This window comes from Colobus angolensis, unplaced genomic scaffold, assembly GCF_000951035.1.
Source record: "Colobus angolensis palliatus isolate OR3802 unplaced genomic scaffold, Cang.pa_1.0 Scaffold101, whole genome shotgun sequence".
In the NCBI taxonomy this organism is placed as follows: Eukaryota; Metazoa; Chordata; class Mammalia; order Primates; family Cercopithecidae; genus Colobus; species Colobus angolensis.
Window position 1 is genome coordinate 7806036 of NW_012111031.1, and position 22204 is coordinate 7828239.

At 38.4% G+C, this 22204-nt stretch overlaps 1 protein-coding gene across 3 annotated transcripts in view; it reads left to right on the plus strand.

The window, feature by feature from the left end:
- Positions 1–22204, plus strand: part of TSC22D1 (TSC22 domain family, member 1) — a 143658-nt gene that overhangs the window by 96271 nt on the left and 25183 nt on the right. The window contains exon 1 of one of the 3 annotated variants that reach the window (XM_011940188.1): positions 3448–3531. The exons of the other annotated variants lie outside the window; for them this stretch is intronic. The gene's annotated coding sequence lies outside the window, so the exon portion shown is untranslated. Of the gene's footprint in view, positions 1–3447; positions 3532–22204 lie in introns of those variants that run through there. 3 annotated transcript variants of the gene reach the window in all.

Here is a 22204-nt window from a genome sequence, read left to right on the forward strand (position 1 = left end):
GGAGGCGGAAGTTGCAGTGAGCTGAGATCACGCCACTGCACTCCAGCCTGGGCAACAGAGCAAGACTCCATCTCAAAAAAAAAAAAAAATCCATGAGCACATTTGATAGGGAAACCTCATATGGTCTAAGGGTTCATGCAAGGCTCACTTCAGGAAGGCACTTCCTAAGATCCAAAGAGTGATCAGAGTTATTAACTAGAAAAGGTGTGACATGGAAGGACATGGCTTTCATGCAGAATTAGACCTTTAAGTACCCAGAGATGGAAGGCGCCATTATTATATATAAATGATATCTATTGTTTCAGGAAGAATAATGGATTCTTATTTTTGTAGTGATTGTATTTTATTGTTAAATATATTCCATCTGCAGCAATCTTTAAATTTTTAAAATCACTCAGTGACTAAGATAGTCCTGATATAGTCTTAGTAAAATCTTTGTGTTTAAGAAAATATAGGCCAGATTGGCCAGGCACGGTGGCTCACGCCTGTAATCCCAGCACTTTGGGAGGCCAAGGCAGGTGGATCACTTGAGGCCAGGAGTTGGAGACCAGCCTGGCCAACATGGTGAAACCCCGTCTCTACTAAAAATACAAAAATTAGCCAGCTACTTGGCAGGCTGAGGCACGAGAATCACTTGAACCTGGGAGGTGGAGATTGCAGTTAGCCAAGATCGTGCCACTGTACTCCAGCCTGGGCAACGGAGCAAAACTCTGCTCCAATTAAAAAAGAAAAAAATGTACAAGCCAGGCCTGGCAACTCAGGCCTATAATCCCAGCACTTTGGGAGGCTGAAGCAAGAGGATTGCTTGAGACCAGGAGTTTTGAGACCAGCCTGGGCAGCATATCAAGACCCCCATCTCTACAAAAAATAAAAAAATTGGTGGCATGCACCAGTAGTCCTAGCTACTTGGACTGCTGAGACAAGAGGATCACATGAGCCCAGGAGGTTGAGGCTGCAATGAGCCATGATCATGCCGCTGTACTCCAGCCTGAGTGACAGAGCAAGACCCTGTCTCTAAAAGAAAAAGAAAATATAAAAAGAAATTTGATTTTTAATGTAGATTGTAATTACTAACTATAGAAAACAGCCGTCATAAAATTTCCCTTTGACTCATAATTGACTATGATTTTTAAATTAAAGGTTGACTTCAAGCATAAGATTTATTTTTCATAATTCAACGGTCAGAACGTGCAGTTTATGAATACTCTTGATAACTTTCTTTTTTTAAAATAGAGCATATCATAGGGATGATATGCTTTTAGTTTTGTATATTGATACTTTTTATTAGATGATAATCAACAAAAAGAAAAAAAGTCACTTCATTAGTTATTCTGTTTATTCCAAGTTACAAATAATTTATATAATTGTTGACTGATACAGTACTAATGATTCTGTTTTGTAATAAACATAACGTATTTTTTATATTTAAATTCCTGGATACAGCACAAGTTTCCCTACAGTTTGTATATAGCTTATATAACTATTAAAGTAGAAAGTTGGATAGACTGGGAGTAATACTTAATTTATGTATTATGTCAATAATCACATCTCAGCTAATACTTGAAAACTCTATATCCCTGAAGATGTCAACAGTTTTCATTAGAATGTTAGTTTTTATTCATTATAATCCATGTAGCCCCCACCTAATGTGGGATACCCGTGCCTCTTCCAAATAGTTTTTGGAGTCCCCAGAGTATATCATATGGGTTCATGCAGATGTCTGGGTGTCAACCACATAGTGTTAATTTTAATTTTTTTCTTCTGGCCATGTGCTAACAGTGCACATGTCATGTTCACTGGAGACTGCCACTTTTGTTTGGCTTTGTTGTTGATCTTTCCTTAGAGGGACTGGCTGAGCTGGATCACTTAGTGCTTTTTAGGACTTTTTGGTGGCGCTGTCTAGTCTGGGAGTTTTATTTGAGGAAAGATTTTTCACTATTATATTGATTTAATTTTATATGATGGCAATATAGGACTATTTAGATTTTATATCTCTTTGTTTCAGTAAGTTGTATTTTTTCTATTTGACCATTTAATCTATATCTCTTAAATTACGGTTATATATATTTTTTTCATTCCTGATATTGCTTATTTCTGCCTTCTCTTTTTTCTTGATTAAATTATACTGGAGGCTTGCCGGTTTATGATCTTTTTCATACAGCCAAGTTTTGGCTTTGTTGATCTTCTAATATATGCTTGTTTTCTATTTCAGTAGTTTTTGCTGTTGTCTTTATTGCCTTTCATGAATTTTTTTTTTTTTTTGCTTTTATTTTATTTGTTTCACCTCCCTCCCCTGACCAGCCCACCCTACCAGTTTCCTTGAAATCCTTATCCCAATAATCTTTAGCCTTTATTCTAATGTTCGGGACTATACATTTCCTGTCAGCACAACTTCAGATGCATCCTGCAGTTTTGATATATACTACATTTGTCATTGTTCATTTCATTCTTATAATTAAAAGAAAAAAAACTACTTCTGTGATGTTGCACCCTTTGGATTATCTTTTTCTATTACAAAATTTCTTTTAATTTTCTAAAGTTTATTTTTTTAAAAAGATCCAACTTGTATATTTTCTTACTAATATACACATTTTCCATCTCATGATTTATACCATTCTGCTTTTATTTAATTCCTTTCACTTGTTTTTTTGGTTGATTTTATCATTCTCTTGTCTACCTTCTGGAACAACGTTGCAGACTGTTTAAATAATAGAAAAACAAATAAAGAATTGTAGATTTCTTTTTGTTTCCCGCCTCTTCCCCACCTCTGCTCCAATAAGATAGTGTATTTCTAGGGCTAGAGTAAAATATCTAAGATATAAATTGCAGGAAGTACAATGAGGCCTTATTGTACTGGGAATGAAAAAGTTGTCAGGCATCTCATTTCTACATTTCTGAGACTTCTTGATACCTGCTTGCCTGGGTTTTGGTTTGCTTGTCTGGTTAGTTTTTCTTCCTGTTCCTCTCCCTCCCTCCTTTCACTCTCCTCCCGTCCTACTTCCCCTACCTCCCTTTCTTCATCTCCTCTCGCTCCTTCCTCCTTCTTCCCTCCATTCCTATTTTTATCCCTTCCTTCATCCTTTCTTTTCCTGCTCTCCTTCCTTCCATTCTTGCGTCCTTATTGTTTTTCACCCCGACATTTTCAAAAGTTGGGAAAACCCTCACTAGATCTTCCTGATTTTGGGATCAAGACAAAATGATCTGTAGAGGTCATATGTCATTAACTTGTCGCACTCTAAGAAAACCTAAAGAAAATCACCCATGCCTTTTAAAATGCTTAAAACATAACAAATCACTATATTCATAGTATTTTTGTTCTCTTTGAAGTGATGAGTCATCATAAATAAATTGGACCACTGCCCCTTTAAGTAGAAACTGCCTTAGGGGACTGATGGAACTTTGGGGCTACTTCCTGAAGCACTTGTTGGCCCACCAGGAGTGTCAGTTGGGCCTGGGTGAGAAGAGAGGCCCAAGAAAGCCACCATTGTCTGTAGCATGAAGCTTTTCTTATAGTCTAGTGATAATCCTGCTGTGAGTACTTCACTGTCATTCAAATAATTGTGGAAGGAATTGTCTCTCAGTTGTCCTAAGTCCTGCCTAGTACCTTGAAAGGCAGTTGGTTTCTCAATACCCATTTTGGAGGGTGAAATTAGGTTCAGTTCAGCCATTTTAGTTTTTTGCTTTGTTTTTCCTAGCTAGAAAAATTTTAAAGCTATTTTAAAAATCCCTTGGAGGATTATTTGGAGATCGTGATAGAAATGTTTTCCTTTACTGGTTAACTGAGATGAATTATAGAGTCCTTTTTTAGCTTAAGATCTTTAAACATTTAGTTGCATAACAGCTTTTTAATTTGTTCGATTCCTCAGTTGAAGCCATTACGAATTGACTTAAAATTGTAAAAGACTGAGTATTATATTGAGCCTTTCTATCAGAAAACATTAGCTTAATCAGTCTATAATTAAAGATGATGTTAGCTATACTTTAGTTTGTCTTAGGAATAGAGGTCCTTAAATTATATGTAAACCATCAGGTGCATGGTTCTTTTGAAATGTGGATTTTTCTGAATGCTTAATAAAGCTGACCTGACTCTAGCTTAATGATTTAAAAATATATACACCTATACTAAATATATACACATAGACACACATACATATATACTGCTTCTACTGTTTCTGTAACTTAAACTGATTTGCATGCTGACAAAATTACTCATCCAGTTGTACAGTTTTATTTTTATTTATTTTTTGTTTTTAGATTCAGGGGTCTTGCTCTGTCACCCAGGCTGGGAGTGCAGTGGCATGATCTTGGCTCACTGCAACCTCGACCTCCTGGACTCAAGCAATCCTCCTGCCTCAGCCTTCCAAGTAGCTGGGACTACAGGTGTGTGCCACCATGCCCGGCTAATTTTTGTATTTGTTGTAGAGATGGGTTTTCACCATGTTGCTCAGGCTGGTCTCAAACTCCTGACCTCAAGTGATCCACCTGACTCGGCCTCCCAATGTGCTGGGATTACAGGCGTGAGCCATTGCACCTGGCCTCCAGTTGTATAGTTTTAAATGAATGTAAAATACTTGAATGATTGGTAAATTTAATATTATTTAATAAATTTAATATTTTAAATAAATCTAAAAATGTATTAATCAGTTTGAATAAGAGATATACATTGGGTCTGAAATTCCAATTGAGAAATTTTATGCTTAAATAAAAATTCTTGAATCTTAAAGGAGAAATAAGGCTGGGCATGGTGGCTCACACCTGTAATTCCAGCACTTTGGGAGGCCTAGGTGGGAGGATCACTTGAGGTTAGGAGTTCAAGACCCACCTAGGCAACATGGCAAAAACCTGTCTCTATGAAAAATACGAAAGTTAGCTGTGTGTGGTGGTGTGCACCTGTAGTCCCAGCTACTTGGGAGGCTGAAGTGGGAGGATCAGTTGAGCCTAGGAGTATGAGCCTGCGGTGAGCTGATATCAAGCCACTGCACTCCAACCTGGGTGACAAAGTGAGACACTGTCTCCAAAAAAAAAAGAGAAATAAGCTTTTTACCTAAATTAACCCTTGCATATGATGGCAAAATTTCCTAATTCTTTTAGTGATAAACTAATTAGTCTATTATTTAAAAATTCAAATTTCTTTTTGATTTATGGGTTTCTGAAGTATTTGTAAACTTTCTAGTAAAATAATCATGAAATTTTAGAGCAAGAAAGGAACTAAAAATAGCATTTGATTACTAATAGTCAAATGATATTTGTTTCTATAACCATATAGATATAAATGGAAAGATTGTTTTTTTAAAAGAACATTGAAATAACTTAGATTTTAGTTGTTGATCTTAACAGACAACCGGGAGTTAAGAGTAATTTTTGGCTAGTCTGAAGGGAGTGAGTTATCTCAACTGATTGTTCACAGTCAGTTACAGATTAAACTCCTTGTTTTACTCTTTCCCACTTCTCACTACTGCACTTGACTAGTCTTAAAATAAATAAAAATAAAAAATAATTTTTGGAACTGGCTGTGATGATTTTTTAAAAAAAGACTTTTTTTTTTTTTTTTTTTTTTTTTGAGACAGCGTCTCGCTCTGTTACCCACGCTGGAGTGCAGTGGCATGATCTCAGCTCACTGCAACCTCCACCTCCTAGGCTCAGGTGATCCTCCCACCTTAAAGATTTAATTAGAAATTTATTTAATGAAAACTTTGGAAGATATGAGAAATTAAAAGAGAAATGCCTAACAAATCTATGTACCGAAGGCACTGGATGAAGGATAAAGAAATTATATATCAGATGCACGTGATTGTAATATACATAGATATAGTTTTATATCTGTGTATATTTAAAACATGTAGTATATAATGTATATATGGACATGTGTATATGTAAATGTGTGTGTTTTTAACTAAAATTATACTTTAGTGAATATTTTAAATCTGATAGCGTACCCCTACCTGGGAGACACTTTTCTAGAGAAAATTATATCTAATTGCAGGGACATTTAAGAAGAAACCTAAGAAAAGCCATTTATTTTATTAAGAAAGCCGAGAGAATGGAGTAACTTTAGCAGGGACTGTAATAGAGCTTTCACACATGATACTTAATTAAAACAATGAAATTTAAAGCAAATCAACTTGCAAATCTTGTTTCTTGAATTTTATTTTTTAATTTCTTGTTTTAAACCACATTCTGAAACCATCTTGAATTTTCTTGTATTTTTCTGAGTTTACTTAAGGATTTATAGATAATACTGATATCCTTGTATCTCCTGTAGCCATTTAGTGGATTATTTGGACATTATAACTTATGGACAGGAAAGATAAAAGATTATTAAAAAATCATTTGCATAATCATTATCCCTGATAAACCTTTTTGTTTTATACTTTTTTCTGTTAATGCCAGTCTTGAGTCTTTGTAGCAAGACTTATGCTATAAAAATAAATACTTAGCAAAGTTGTTGATATGGTTTGACTGTGTCACCACCCAGATCTCATCTTGAATTCCCACTTGTTGTGGGAGGGACCTGGTGGGAGGTAATTGAATCATGGGGGCAGGTCTTTCCCCTGCTGTTCTCATGATAGTCAATAAGTCTCATGAGATCTAATGGTTTTAAAAAGAGGAATTCCTCTGCACAAGCTCTCTCTCTTTGCCTGCTGCCATCTATGTAAGACGTAACTTGCTCTTCCTTGACTTTTGTCATAATTGGGCTTCCCTGGCCACGTGGAACTGTGAGTCCAAGTAAACCTCTTTTTCAAATGGCCCAATCTCAGGTCTTTATCTGCAGCATGAAAATGGACTAACGCAATTGTACAATTAGATGTGGAGCTTATTTCAAGAACAGTTTGAGGGATAGAAGGTATGTTCAAAAATATACACCTTAAAACAAAATTGCCTTTCCTTCAAGATTAGGTCATGGCTCACTGCAGCCTTGACCTCCCAGGCTCAGGCAAAGGCAGTCCTCCCATCTCAACCTCCAGGGTAGCTGGATCTACAGGCGCATGCCACCACAACTGAATAATTGTTTGTAGAGCTGGGTTTCACCATGTTGTCCAGGGTGGTCTCAAATTCTTGGACTCAAGTGATCCGCCCACCTCAGCCTCCTGAAGTACCAGGGTTACAGTCGAGGACTATGCTTTTTCATGTTTCTGTTCTAAGGACCTGGTACACATAGCAGGTCCTCATATGTGTGTTGCGTGAATGAGTGGGTGAGAGGGGAGACAGAGATCAGATATGTCAGTGGTTATGAGTGTCTGAAGGGTTTATACCAATGTGCAAGGTAAAACATGCTGGCTTAGGTGAAAAAAGAGAAGGAACAATTCTCAAGTTGTGAGATAAAAGAGATGACCAGTACTTGTTAAATGGAAGAATTAATTCAAAGGATGCTGTGTAACAGAAAAATACCACAGTTTCTCTTTGCATTTGTGGCCCCTCTTTATTCCAGGGGTTACATTCTAAGACTCTCCATGGATGCCTGAAACTGAGGATAGGATCAAAAACCAATATTCACTATGTTTTTTCCCTATACATACATACCTGTGGTAAAGGTTAATTTATAAATTAGGCACAGTAAGAGGTTAACAACAACTAATAAAATAGAACAATTATAACAATATGCCAGCATTACTACTCTTGCACTTTGGGCTATGAGGTAAGATAAGGGTTACTTGAACCCTCCAGCCACTTTGACACGCTGACAGTGGATCTGATAACTGAGACAGTTACTGGGTGACGAATGGGCAAGTAGTGTATACAATGTGGATCTGCTGGACAAAGGGAGGATTTCAGCACGTAATTTAACATTTATGACTCATTTCTGGAATTTTCCACTTAGTATTTTTGGAGTATGGGTAACTGAAATCATGGAAAATGAAACCACAGATAAGGGAGGACTCCTATAATTGGTAGTTTATATTTTCACAGGATAAGCTTTCAATATTTTATTTTTCAAAGGAGACTTAGTCATCACTTTACAGTTTTCTAAAAGTAATTATTGTAGATGATGCTCTGATACTGCCAGTGGTTCTGTATTTTAATTCACTATTTTAGAACTGTTCTCTTATATGTCAATATGATGTTAAGAAACAAGTCTATTTAGGTTCATTGAAGAGTCTGAACAATCTAAAAATTATATGTTTAGTAAAGATATAGAAATTTACCATATTTGATCTCTACTTATAGTTAAAAATTGATTAAGCAATGCTATCTAGTAAAAGTTGTGCAGTTCTATTTATTTAACATTCTGGCTATTTAACTATCAGAAAGGAAAGTGTGATGGTAAGAGTTTATCAAGAGATATCCAAGTGTTACCCAATTGCATTTCCACATCTTACGTTGGAAGAGAGAATTTAGTTTTGATCTGAGAAATAATTTCATTTCAAACAAATTTCCGTGCATTTTAGCTAATGTCAGCATGAATATTTAATATTTTAAAATAACTTTGTTATCTTGATTAATATTTTTTCAAATGAGCACTTTTTTTGAAATTAGAAAATTTATTGTAAAGTGTGAAGTACTTTTGAATAGGTACCACAAGGTGGCAGGATTGTATTTTGTAGATTCCTTTTGCTTTGATAAACCGTTGGTTATCTAAAATCTAAGTTTTCCAGGTGGTTAGCTATTACGCATTTTATATGCCAGAACTTTTAAATTTTAACTTTTTTGATGGAGAACTAAACTATATGTCTCACTTTCCTGATTTCTTAAGCAGTAGAATATAACTTAACTGTTGTCAGTGAGCCATTTGAATGTGTTACTGGATGTGATTAAGATGGAGTGGTCAGTAACAGTAGTGTGGGGGGAATAAGGACTGGTCCCAGCAGAGATTCTGGACCTTGACTCTTAAAAGCTGGGTCTGATGTCAACTTGCTTTTTGCTTTATCTACATTTTTTTCCTGTTGGAGGTGAAGTGAATCATGTCAAGTGCCAGGCTCTGGTATGGTGCAACATGGCTACTTTCTGTAACATTCAATAGCAAATGAAGGCAGACACTGCCTTCTCCCAGTGGCTTTTGTGACACAGAGTATTTGGGGAAGGAAAATAAACTATGAGGCCTTAAAATTTCTTCTTCAAACACCAGTATGGTAAAGGTAGCACCAGACCATGAGGAATGAGTTCTGTAGTTATGAGGAATATTAAAAACAAATCTAACTGCTCGTGGAGCAATTTTAAAGACTCTTTCCTATAAAAAATTTTAGACTCTGAGTTGTGCATCATTTGTATGAATGAGATAATATTAATTATAAAGGATGTGGCCAGACACGAATCTGTTTTCCTTTCGAATCCAATTACCTGCTCTGGTAATTGGAGAGCTGTTTCAAGGCAGTTTGTGCCTTTATTGGTGAACAAGCAGTGGGTAAAATCTTCATCCTTTGGACTTCTTGGTTTGCTCATTTGTGGATACTGCTTTTTCCAGAACCTTTCTTTCCGTTTCCACAGGCTTCCAGGTCTGGAGTTGTTCTGCGAATCTGTTATAAAAGATTGGATTATGGTGAAGTTTTCTTTCGCATTTGTTCCCTTCATTAATTATTTGCATATTTTTCTAATCTTTTAAAAGATGAATCAATTTAATCTCACATAAGCACTAAGAAAGCAACAGTTGAGCCTTACTTTAAGGGGAGAGGAGAGGGCATGATTTCCAGCAGCAGTCCTTTCTCTGGCTCTCTTAAAATGTTTATCTACCTGTCTGCCACTTTCTTACTCATATGGATTTTGCATGATGGCTACATAAATCATCAAATTACAGAGGATTTTTTCCCTCTCATCTTACATTCAGTCCTCAAGGGGTAATGGAGAACTTTTATGAGAGCTCCAGAGAAGCCACAGGAAATAACTGATAAATTAGCTCCACCTGAAATGGGTATTAGGGCATGGTCATTTGACTCTTCTCAGTTCTGCTTGGTAGGAGAACTTTTTTTTTTTTTTTTTAAACTTCATAGTAGACGAGTAAGTGGAACTTTCATGACTTAAATATATAGATAAATTTCACTAGCTTGTACTTCTAGGATTGGATACATTTTCCTCTTGGCATGGTACTATGTGTTTTCAAGTAAAAATAATACGATTCAAGACTGACAAACTGGCTCAGTGAATTATACAAGATTTGTGCTTTAAAACACAGTCTAAACCCTCCCTGTTGCTTTGGGGCAGAGTTTTTGTGTAATTGGACATCTAAAACTAACTCTGAACCTCAAGATCACCAGAAAGATCAGATGCAAGAGCTGAATTTGTGTTAAGAACATCCTCCTACATATTCTGCCAAAAGTTTAAGAGCTATTAGTAAAAGCAGATCATTTGAAGTAGTATGAGATTTGAACATTTTTAACTCCAAGATAGCTAGAATTTTATTAAACCAGATTTAAAGAATTGGCCCACAATTTAAATACTTTTCTTATTTTAAATGTAGCTTGAGATATATTTGTTTTAGGAAGGAATTTTGGATTAAAAATGCATTGTATTTGAATTTAGAAAAGGGAAGCCAGAGATGGGTAGGCGGTGGGTAGCTATAGATCTTGAATGCCCAGCTTATAAAGATTGGGGGCTTATCCTGTAGGTACCCTGTAGTCATTAACAGACTTGTAATTGCATGGGTGACAGGCAGGAAATGTTTTAAGAGAATTAGCCTGAAAGCACGGGGTGGATTTGCTTGGATCCAGCTGGAGAGAGATTGGAGTCAGATTGACCAGTTGAGATGATATGGCAATCAATAATCTGGAAGTTTTATGATATAAATCTGAATTAGTGTGATGTCGGTAGGAATACAGAAAATTTAAAAGCCTTTAAGATATTATTAGGGTAGAATTGATAAAACATGGCAACTTGCTAAGTGAGGTTAAGAAAAAACTATGTTATATAAAATTTCTATTTTTGTTAGAAACAGCAAACTTAGACATAAGCCCATCTTCTACAGGAAAACTATTTCTGTGCATTTAGCATATTGTAAATTCTTCATAATAAAGGTAATAATACTTCTTGATATAAAGACCAATAATGGGAAATACTATTGATTTTGTGTCTGATTTCAAAGAGTGAAATGGCTAAAGCGACTTGAAAGCTCCCATAGTGTAGTGGTTCCCAATACTGGATAAATACCAGCTGCCTCAAAAAATTACTTGGTTTGTTGCGGGTGGAAGGTATCTTAAATAATGCAGAATGTCATGGTTAGGAGCACAGACTGTTTTGAAACCTGGATCTGTCTACCATGGGCAAGCTATTTCTCTGCGTCCCAGGTGACCGTTAGGGTTGTTAGAGGAACTAAATAAGATGATACATACGAAGTGTTTAGAAAATTGCCTGGCACATTGTAAATGCTGAATAAATGGTAGCAGCTTTAAAAAAAAAATTCAGTAGTTTTAGGGGTACAAGTGGTTTTTGGTTACATAGATGAATCGTACAGTGGTGAAATCTGGGCTTTTAGTGTACCCATCACCCGAATAGTGTACATTGTACCCAATAGGTGATTTTCTATCCCTCATCCCCTTTCTACCCACCCTGCTTGTGAGTCTCCAGTGTCCCTTATACAGCTCTGTATGCCTCTGCATACCCATGGCTTAGCTCGTGTTTATAGGTGAGAACATTTGGTATTTGATTTTCCATTCCTGAGTTGAGTTTGCTTTGAATGATGGCCTCCAGTTCTGTCCAAGTTGCTGCAAAAGACATTATTTTGTTCTTATATGGGTGTTGTTTTTATTCCATGGTGTGTGCGTGTGTGTGTGTGTGTGTGTGTGTGTGTGTGTAGGTTGATCCCATATCTTTGCAATTGTGAATTTTGCTGTGATAACATATGAGTGCTAGTGTCTTTTTTATATAATGACTCTTTTCGTTTTGGTAAATGCCCAGTAGTGGGATTGCTGGATTGAATGGTAGATCTTCTTTTAGTTCTCTGAGAAATCTCCATACTGTTTTCTACAGAGGTTGTACCAATTTCCCACCAACAGTTCCCTTTTCACTGTATCTGCACCAATGTCCATGGTTTTTTGACTTTAAACAATGGCCATTCTGCCTGGGGTAAGGTGGTGTCTCATTGTGGTTTTGATTTGCATTTCCCTGATGATTAGTGATGTTGAGCATTTTTTCCTATGTTTCTTGGCCATTTGTATATCATCTTTTGAGAAATAGCTATTCATATCCTTTGTCCACTTTTTAATGGAGTTGTTTGTTTGTTTTTTTTCTTGCTGATTTGTTTGAGTTCCTTGTAGATTATGGAGATTAGTCCTCTGTCAGGTGTATAGTTTGCAAATATTTTCTCTCATACTGTAGGTTGTCTGTTTACTCTGTTATTTCTTGTGCAGAAGCTTTTAGTTTAATTAAGTCCCATTTATTTATTTTTGTTTTTGTTACACTTGCTTTTGGGATCTTAGCAATAAATTATTTGCTAAGGCCAGTGTCCAGAAAGTGTGTCCTGGATTTTCTTCTAGAATATTTATGATTTCAGGTCAGGATCCACGTCCTTAATCTATCTCATGTTAATTTTTATATATGGTGAGAGGAAGGGATCTAGTTTCATTCTTCATAGCAGCTATTGGTTTTGTTTGTTTGTTTGTTTCGAGAAGGAGTCTCACTCTGTTGCCCAGGCGGGAGTACAGTGGCGCGATCTTAGCTGACTGCAACTTCTGCCTCCCGTGTTCAAGCAATTCTCCTGCCTCAGTCTCCCGAGTAGCTGGGACTACAGGCATGCACCACCACGCCCAGCTAATTTTTGTATTTTTAGTAGAGTTGGGGTTTCGCCTTGTTGGCCAGCCTGGTCTCAAACTCCTAACCTCAAGTGATCTGCCCACCTCAGCCTCCCAAAGTGCTGGGATTACAGGCATAAGCCACCATGCCCGGCCATAACAGTTATTGTTGCTAATTTATTATTTTATATCTCTGGAGATTCGAATTCATAGGTTTGACATTGGGCTCAGGAATCTGTATATTTTTTTCTTTTTTCTTTTCTTTTCTTTTTTTTTTTTTTTTTAAGACACGGTCTTATTCTGTCACCCAGGCTGGAGTGCAGTGGTATGATCTCAGCTCATTGCAGCCTTGACCTCCTGGGCTCAGGTGATCCTCCTACCTCAGCATCCCAGGTAGCTGGGGCTACAGGTGTGCGTCACCATACCAGGCTAATTTTTTTGTATTTTTAGTAGAAACCAGGGTTTTACTGTGTTCTCCAGGCTGGTCTTGAACTCCTGAGCTCAAGCAATTTGCCTGTCACAGCCTCCCAAAGTGCTGGGATTACAGGCATGAGCCACTGTGCCTGGCCAAGGAATCTGTATTTTTAAAATATTCCCTCTCGTGATTCTGATTACCAAGTTTGAAAACTTCTGTTGCCACCCACTTATCTACCTCCATGTAACAGGACTGTATTTAAACCACTCTATACATTTTTATCTTTTATTTTGACATTCCAAAGATGGCCATGTTTTAAAATGGTACATGCTATTATTTGAATGTGCTAAGTCGCACTGAATAGCTTACCCAAATCCCTCTGGTACCAGTTCTAAGCTTCTACCCTCTCCCCACACCCCTTCCCTAGCTTCTTGAGGATCGTAAATCCTAGCCCTTGGGTGCCAGCCCTATGTGCTGCCTTCTTGAGAAGCCTAGATGAGTGCTCCTGGGGGCTTGGCCCTCACACTGCAGCTCTGCTCATTTCCAGCCCTCCTTGTGTCCTAGGAATATCCTTGTAAATTTTGTTGGGAAAAATGAACATACAGTCTTATTTAGCAATTAAAAATTGCAAAGTTTTTTTGTTTTCGTTTTTTTTCTTGAGACAGAGTTTCACTCTTGTTGCCCAGGCTAGAGTGCAATGGCGCGATCTTGGCTCACTGCAACCTCCGCCTCCTGGGTTCAAGCGATTCTCCCGCTTCAGCCTCCCGAGTAGCTGGGGTTACAGGTGCCTGCTACCACCACGCCTAGCTAATTTTTGTCATTTTAGTAGAGACAGGGTTTTGCCATGTTGGCCTGGCTGGTCTCGAACTCCTGACTTCAGGTGATTCACCCACATCGGCCTCCCAAAGTGCTAGGATTACAGGCATGAGCCACCGTGCCTGGCCCAAATTGCAAACTTTTTAATACATAATTAGTATCAGTCGTGGGCTTTGTTGTTGTTAAGACAATTTCTTCCTGAGAGCTATTCTCCCATGTTCTGATTGCCGCCAGTGCCCCCTCTGGTCTAGTGGTTTGTAGCCCTGGCTTCGCGTTGACATCACCTAGGGGAACTGACTCACACAAGATGAGTGCTGTCTGAATCTCTGAGGTATGAGCCTGAACATCTGTATTTTTTTAAAAGCTTCCTACATTGATTCTGAAGTTCATCCAAGGTTGAGAACCACTGAATTAGTCTCATCATTGTCATGCTCCTCTCCCGCCATAGCGTCCTATTAGAAGAAGGAATGCTTCAACCATATGACGTGAATATAGCTTTCTTAGCCTGGCAAAGTCTTTGGGGGTAAAGACAAAGTTTAAGCCTGCATTTTTTTTCCTGGGAGACTCTCCTTGTATTCCTGTCTCTGTGCTTTAAACCTTCACACATGCTATTTCCATATTAGGTCAAGGTCCTGTGTTATATATCGTTCTAGTACTGTGAAAGTTTCCTTCAGACACTTCTTCTATGCCACAATATATATGTTCCTAAATACCTGGTTCTGCAGCATTATGTGCTAAAAATAAGACAGCTTATGGAGAAAACAAGGTGGGGGCCAACCACTCATAACTTGTGCAACATTGTAACCAGAGCAGTGAGAAAACAAAAAGTTGGTACCAGTTTAGTAAAATAGCAAGCTCTAATGGTAGGTATTAAAAATACACAAAGAAGAAGAGTGAAATGCTAGCAACATTTTTAATTAGAGCAGAGGTGGCAGGTACTGATATAACACAGAAGGAAGTGGAGCTCCAAACCAGGGGGGCTGCAGTAAGGTTGGGTGCAAGAGGCAGGGTAACCTGGCATAAGCTGAAAGCAGCACAAAACTGGTAGGGGCTCCTGGTAGAAGTGCTTGCTTTTAGGTCTTGTTAAATACAAATGAAAAGATTCTTCCTGCTGCTATACAGCAGAGCTGAGAACTCTTTCCATTCTTGATAAAGGCTGTAATTCACTGGCTGTACTGAGTGCTCTTGTGAAGGAAAAAACCCTGTGAACCAATACCACTTTTATGTTGTGCTAACATCATTTTCCCATTTACTAATCGCTTAATTGATTTGCCTTCTAGAAGGAATTAATTTGCCTTCCAGAAACATAGGGGGAAAATAGACTCTATCATTATATCACTATCTGTAATCCTAGAGAAATTTGATTAAAGTCTCCTATAAACTCCATAAGGTCAGTGATGGTGACTGTTCTGACTTGTCATCCTCACAGGCATTTGTTCAATGAGTGAATGACTTAGGTAAAGCTTCTCCAATGAAAATGGTGGGAGTCATATGAACATTACCTATGGAACAATGAAAGTGACATAACCTTAAAGAAAGTTTAAGAAGTAGAAGAAGAAATTACTCCCAGTCCTCTTCTATTACAGTCACACTGAAATACTATTATTATTTTTACATGTCCTTTTATTAGGTCTCTATTGCTACATTACAAGTTACCCTAAAATTCAGCGGCTTAAAACAATGAGGATCATCTTAGTTTCTGAGGGCCAGGAATGTGGAAGTGGTTTAGCTAGGTGGTTCTGGCTTAGGGTCTCTTATGAGGTTACAGTCAAGCTGTCAGCTAGGGCTTCCATCATCCCAAGACTTGACACTGGGGCCAGAAGATCCATCCTAAGAGAGCTCACTCACATGGCTGGCAAGCTGATGCTGGCTGTTGGCAGGAAGCACCTCAATTCTTAGCACTGTGGAACTCTCCATAGGCCTGCATGAGGGTTTCATGCTTGAATATGAAAATGTAAGCTGTGTACATACATGTAAGATAACTCAGCAACAGTTACAGTAAACAGTATGGGAAATTACTAATTTTTCTCTTATGATTTAATCTATTCTGGCATTCTTTGACAGTTGCCATGATTGGATTATAGGTAAGGATTCTGTAAAACGTTTTCTTCTTTATTATATCTTAAGAGCAAATGGCTATTAATTTGCAAATATAATTTTTTTCATGAAATCCTTTAATCAAATGCCACACATTTAAGGAGTTAGCTATTTGTTTAAAATGGCCATTTTGAAAGAACTATTCTCTTTGTGCAAACCTCCTAATGAAATTCAGCAGTGAATCTGATTTTATTTGCATTGACCCACCTCTGAGTTTAAGTGTTTTGTGTTTAACATATGGGCTGTTTAGCCACCTTAACTTCTAAATCAAAGTCAACCAGTAACTAAACTGCAGTTTAGCCGTTTAGTCTATAATTCTGGATAGACTGAAGAGTAATGCAGATATGTGAGAAGCTTGTGGATTTGTCAGATAAGTTGAATTTGATGTATAAATGTTAGGTCATTACCACACTGAAAAGAAACTTCCATGGACTGTTTGCTGAAAATTCATAATTTTAGAAAATACTATGTGGCTTTTAAATCTATTTATTACTTTTTTTCTCTATGCTTATACAGAATGGTGACGTCTGTTTTTGTTACTTTGTCAAGTAAAACTGATCCCTTTGATCAAACACATGAGAAACTCATAGGCAATATTTTCTTGTATGATCAGCTTTGGTTTTTATTTTAGAAATAGGATTAGTAGGGGAAAGAAAGAAAATATTAAGTGATCTCTTTCACTGACGACTGGCAGGATTTAAACTGTTTAAGTTCCTCAAACTCTTTGTAAGTGCAGTATGCATCTAAAATCTTTATAAATTATAGTTTGCAATTATATATTAGCTTGTAACTGTTTACTTTTCACAAATAAGTAAGCAGTTTTTAAAAATTCCCAAACACGTTAATCATCCTAATGGATCTGAGACATACCATCCTTGATTCTTTCTGTTCCTTATTCTCTTGTACTCTAGTTTTGTGACTTATTTTGTGTTCTCTTGAGGATCTTTCTGAATTTTTTATATTATCTTATTGATTTGGAAATAGAGCCTATATCAAGTACTTAAAGCACCCAGACAAATACTGTAAGTAGAGGAACCTCTAATATCTTGTATCTCATAATATGGACTTTTAAATTCTATTTACATGTCTTGATATTGTGTAAGATTTGTTTATATTTAGATTTTTGCTCTGTAATTGTACACATTGCCATTTGTAGGCTTGTAAATGATTTACTGGAGTAGTGATCCATAGTAGTGTGGGCTAGAATTTATAGCTTGAGTATTTGCTATAATGAAATGATGACAGAGTAGGACTCAGAGGCTTATTAGAAATATACCATTACTGATTTCTTTTGTTGAACAAGTCTGCTTTCTTTTTCCATAAAATAGATTAAATGAGGCCACTGTGATGTAGAGTTTATAGACCCATATTTTCTATGGCCCAGCACCTTTCCGAAAATGTTTGTAAAATAGATGTTTGATGTTGTGTAACTTGAACAAAACAAGGTGCTTAGTTAAATGATAGTAATTTTTCCTGTTACTCTGCTGAAATAACATTCATATATATTTGTGGGGGTAATCGCAGAGTCACCAGTCTGAATTATTCTTATTGTATAATGGTTTCTGTATCATACATAGTCCTATTTGTTATTGTAATAGACTCATTTGAAATGATGATTACATTTTGATTACCTGGCTTCTTTTAAAATCATTTATTTCCCCTCTCCCTCCAGCAGAAACCCTTTAACAGAATTTATTCCTGGTCTCTGCTTTTGCCTTCCTTCTGTTCATATTATATCTTCATGCTATATATTTAGGAATTGCCTTCCTAAAATGCAGAGCTGGTCAGGCTACTCCCCTTCAGTAAACACGCCACCGGCTGCTCGCGTTTCCTAGAGGCAGGGTTGGTATTTCACTGGTTTGCACTAGTTAGTTACTGGCCATTTACAACCGGTATCTGTTCTGATTGGCTGGGGCTTATGTGCTGTGGGGTGAATTTCGATTCCTTAGCAGTGTTTTCAGTGTTTGGGGGGGATTAGAAGATCTCTGAATGAGTATTTATCTGCCTTAATTTCCCAACATTCTGTAATTATTTCAGAGGACCCTACTGTTTGGGCACCTTCCATAACAATGCTTTCACTTTCTGCCTCTGTTTTGGACATTTTCTGCTTTTTCCTTAACATGGTCATTCTCTGGTCTAATTAATGATTTTAAGATTATTCTTGAAGATTTAATTCAGGAGAAAATTCGTTGGTGAAACCTTTACTGACTCCTTACCACCTAGTACTTTACCCGGTTCCCTCCTCTTATACTTTCCTGGTACCTTCATACCTAAGATATCACACTTATTACTTTGCCCTATAATTATTGCTTATAAATCTACCACTCCTTCTGGACTATGGGCCAATCACAATGCTTACCACAGGTAGGCACTAAATAAATATTTAAGTGTATGGGAAGAAGTTAGATTTTTGAGTCACAAAAACCTGAGTTCATATTCCAGGTCAGCTATTATACTTACTAGTAGTATGAGAGTGAACAAATTAATTTTGCGTAGTCTCAGTTAACTACTAATTTGTATATGCAATGATAATAGACATGAATTGAATATTAAGCTAGATAATGTGTACCATGCTTATATTACCTAGGATTTAGCTGTTCAATAAACATCCCACTCTCCTAGTTAAATTTGGTTTAAAATTATTGTTTTGCCTTTCCTTTTCTCTTTGAACTTTAATTTATAACAAGAAAGCTGTTTTTATCTGAAAACATCTCTGTTCTACTGGTCTGTGATAAAACTAGATGATAAATTATATCATTCCTACTGCTAAGAAAAACCATTGTTTACACATTTCTACTAGCATTTTTTGGTTTGAAAGCTTTTTAGAAGGACGGCTTCTTCACTCTTCAAAAGAAGCCCAGTAACTAGTATAATGCCAGGCACAAGATGTTTGTGAATTAAGTGTTTGTGGAAAGGAGCTGTGGTGGGAAAGAAAGATGATCTCCCCTTCCTTGTTCTGGGGAGAAGGTCATTTGATTTCCTGCTGGACCAACAAATATGCCAAAATCAAGGGAAGAGAAGACTAGAAGCGATTGGGGCTTCCCTCCATAGCTTTTCGTAGAGGACAGTCTAAGAGGGCAGAGATGGCCTCTGTGAAAGGGGCTGCAAGGACTCTAACACAGTTTAGGACATCAAATAAATGGGTGAAGAAGTAAGAGCTGGTTCTCTTTCAAGACATAAAGTAAAAATATTAGGAATCACCCTCTGAACTAATTCATCATGTCATAGGGATTAAGGCAAAATTTGAGTTGCCCTTTTACCAAAAACAATGAAGTCACTTACACATTGCTTCTCCAGATAATTATTCTGTGTCAGGGAAAAGGGCATCAAGTTGTATAAAGGTGGTTTTTATATTGGAAAAAAAATTCTTTTGGAAGTAATCTATAATAATACTTTTTATATTAGGCCATTCTCAAGCAACTTTCTATTTTAAGGAGTAATTTAAGAAATGTGAGGATCTCTTTTGATTAACCCCAATTATGGCTAAAACCAAGTAGTTCAGAACACAAGGTCTTCATCTTAATTGGTCACCTTAATTACTGTGGAAAGTGCCAGGTTCTTTTCTTGTGTTATCTCTTTTAAATGTCATAACAGTATTACTGTCACGGGATCCTTGGTGTCGCTTTTCCAGCCAGAAACCTCTGTGGCTGGTGGTGCCTTTGCTGGTGTTTTGCTCAGGCCCTTTGGGCTAATTCCACCCTCTTTGCCTGGCTGGCTGCTCTCCCCTTGTGCTACCATCCTGGATCCCATGCCTGCCAGGGGTCAATGGCAAGGGGTGTGTGAAACGAACGTGGGGTCTCACCACTGCGCACAGCCTGGTATGCTGGCTGCAGCGAAGCAGGCAGCTCTAGGTGCCGGCTCTGTGCAAGGCTGCGGCTGGACCAGGCATACTGTAAGTGGCTTCCACTGTGGGCACCAGGGAATGCAGTGGTGCCTGGAAGCTTGGAGATGCCAGGAGCCGCAGAGCCCCTAAGAGGGTGTCACAGCCCTGGGTTGGGCACTCCCTAGTTCTGGACTCCCTGAAGGGCTGCAGCTCTTCTCTTTCTCGTCACCTGCAATGTGGCAAGCCCTGTTTCTGTTACAACTCTTTCAGTCCCACCACTCGGCAGGTCCTGGGTTCTTGTCTCGTGTCCAGGAAGAATGAGGTATGTGGACAACTGGAGGGTGAGCAAGGCAGAGAGGAGCTTCATGGAGTGACAGAACAGCTCTCAGGAGACCCAGGGTGGGTGGCTCCTTTCCACAGGCAGGTCGTCCTGGCAAGTATCCAGCTCTCCGTGGAGAGGAGACCCATAGTGGGCAGCTCCTTTCCATAGGCAGGTCATTCCCCACAAGTCGAGCAGACCCTAAGTGGGTAGCTCCTTCCTGCAGCTGGTAGTCCCCACATCTGTGCAAGTCTGGCTGAGTCTGGGGGTGTTTTGTGGACTTAAAAGGGAGGAAGTATGTGCTGATAGGTCCATGGATGACCATGAGTGGGCCTGGAAAAAGCACCTAAGTTCTCATTCCTGTCCCACGGACTCCACCCAGAACTGGTAGCCCAGCCCCCAGGCTTTGGGCCATCCACTGCCTGAAGGTGGGGTTTCACCGGGGATCGTCCCCATTCCGTCCAAGAACCTGTCTGCCTCCCGCCGTCAACATGCCATTCACAGTGCCCAGGCTGTTCGTACTGAGGGGTGCCTGCAGGCTTGCACGGAGCTGCCCTCAGCCCCACCTTGGCCTCCTTCCTGCACTTGTCGGTGCCCAAAGTTCAGAGGGTCCAAGGCAGAGTAGGGGTGGCTGGCTTGTCAGCTGCTGCCCCGAGCGCATGCACACACCTGGCCGGACAGCGCCCAGGCTTGGCCATAACTTTCCTGCAAAATCAGAGCGGGCACTGGGAGTGGGGAGAGAGCAGGAGCAGGCCCTCCCAAGCCTGTGGGGGAAGTGGGGCTTCCTGGGCCCCCGAGAGCACACAGATGCCCAGGTCCGGAGGTGCGGCTGCTGCTGTGCCTGAGAGTGCAGGCTTCTACCCTGCCAACTTGGTAAGGGGTGGGGCTCCCACCTCTTCCTGGCCCTTGCTGGCTCTCTGGAGCCTGCAATGCCCGCCGTGCCTCCCCAACTGCAGCCAGCGTCTTTGCAGGCTGCTCTAGATGGGCTGCTGTTACCATCATTATGAAATATGTATTATTCACTCCCATTTTACTATGAGGAAGTGATTTTTGGAAGTTTGAATTAGGATCTAACTCCAGTGCTCAAAATCTGACTCTTTAAAAAGCTGCACTAAAATCAGTACTGATGAAGATATTTTATAATTGCATTTATGGACTTAAATGGCTAAAACATCATAGATGCTTTCAAAGGTTGTTTGGAAACGATACTTTAGTTGGAATTAAAAAGGAAAGGGATCATACTATTAAGAGAACATTAAGAATTTTTGCTGATAGAATCACAGTGAGAAATTAGGAGGATGAGATTTGATAGAATATAGTGACTGGAAGGGCTTCAGAGACTTCACCGATCTGTTTCGAAAGTGAAAGTAGATCCTAGAACTTGTTCTACTTTTATATGAGCAGACTTTGAAATCTTGGAAACTTAGTTTTCTAAATTCTGTCCAAGAATATGAAACAGTGTCAGTTGACAGATCTGATGTATATGTAATAGATAACTATTTCATCAGAATTAAAAGTTTGATCCAATATGTAGCCACCTTCTTCAATTAGCTTCTGTATCACTGCTGGAAATTATTTTTGCAGTTTTCTTAGCTGAGCTCTCTGCTTCACCCTACAACTGAAGGCTTTGGAAATTATAGAGATTTTTGAAACTACTAAACCAGCTACTACTGGCACAAAAGGAGCAAATTCTGCAGGAATTAGCTATTTCCTTTTTATATAAATAGTGCTTTCTCTCTCTCTTTTTTTTTTTTTTTTTTTTGCTATTTGCTTTTCAGTACATATATTCAACAAGCTTTCTTTTTCTTCTGCTTCTTTAGGGGTTGCTCTTTTTGACTTTGTAGCACTTAAAATTGCTTTAGCAATACGCGTTTCTTTTATTTCCATGCATTGTTTGTGAAGGCCCACAACATGAATTTTATTTCTGTTGCTTGGGAGATACCACATGTTCTCATCACGTATTCGCTCATTTCTTTCAAAATGCCTTATTTTTGGCTTCTCCTCAATATTTAAAAACTTTTGTTTGGTGCATGCTGCTTGTGTTTGAACCAGTGTGATTAGACATATTCGAGATGTTG